The sequence below is a fragment of the Talpa europaea genome (assembly GCF_964194135.1).
Source record: "Talpa europaea genome assembly, chromosome: 3".
NCBI classification, from domain to species: Eukaryota; Metazoa; Chordata; class Mammalia; order Eulipotyphla; family Talpidae; genus Talpa; species Talpa europaea.
Genome location: NC_140069.1, coordinates 75,995,138 through 75,996,178, shown reverse-complemented (window position 1 = coordinate 75,996,178; position 1,041 = coordinate 75,995,138). Strand labels below are relative to the sequence as shown.

General features: G+C 42.3%; 1 pseudogene across 1 annotated transcript; it reads left to right on the top strand.

Annotated features, from left to right (window-relative positions):
- Window positions 1-257: 257 nt before the first annotated feature.
- LOC311168682 (protein Hikeshi-like) lies at window positions 258-554 on the top strand (annotated as a pseudogene). Its single transcript has one exon. The product of its transcript is annotated as a protein Hikeshi-like (transcript).
- Window positions 555-1,041: the final 487 nt, after the last annotated feature.

Below are 1,041 nucleotides of genomic sequence, written 5' to 3'. Positions count from 1 at the left end.
ATAGGGACACAAAACGTTCTAGATTTCAATCCCTGACATGGCACCTGGGCAGGAGCAGCACTGTCTTGGCTCTAAACTCTATTTGCACTGGTCATATTTGTTTTCCTCTCCTCTGTTTCTCTTCCTACTGGGGTGTGTCTCTGCTGTTCTCTAAGTGGCAAGAAGGGTGATAATCATGTACAAGAGACATCCATTTTAAAAAAATCAGTCCTCAGGTGGAGTTTGGAGGGTCTGATCAAGAATCAGTGGTCTTCACCATGAATATTGTAAGAACTCCATCTGTTGCTCAGATTGGAATTTCAGTGTAATTATTGGACAGCCTGGCTCAGCAGACTCCTGCAGGCAATGCTGCTGTATCCTCGGTTGACTCTTTCACTCAGTTCACACAAAAGATGCTGGACAACTTCTACAATTTCACTTCATCATTTGCTGTTTCTCAGGCTCAGATGACACCAAGTCCATCTGAAATGTTCATTCCAGCAAATGTGCTTCTGAAATGGTATGAAAACTTTCAAAGGCGACTAGCACAGAACCCTGTCTTTTGGAAAACATAATTTGAATAAAAGAATTTTTAATGGGAAAAAAAAAGAAAGAATCAGTGTTCTCCAGAGGAGAGATCCTGTGTTGACTGAGGGGGCAGTACTGGAACTTCATTCCATGAATGAAGCTGCTCTGATAGAACCAGGGTCAGTCAGACAGTTCAGGGTGAGGCAGACCCTGCCTCAGGCAGGATACTTCGGAGGAGCCAGGTACTGACGTGAAATCTGGACCTTCAGCTTTAACTTCTGGGACTCTGTTGGACTCTGTCGATCTGGTGCAGAGCTCTCTGGCCATCATCGAATCTGAGAACTAATCTAATTGGACATGTTCCTTTTAGTCATAGAGAATACACTGGATGGACACATGTGACCTTCTAGTGAAAGGGGCAAGCCCTGGGAAATCAAGTAGAGGAAAGCCATTGATACATTGATATTTTAATGAGAATAAGGTGGATAAAATTTCTTTTTTTTCCAATAATATCTTTTTTTTTCCTAAAGATTT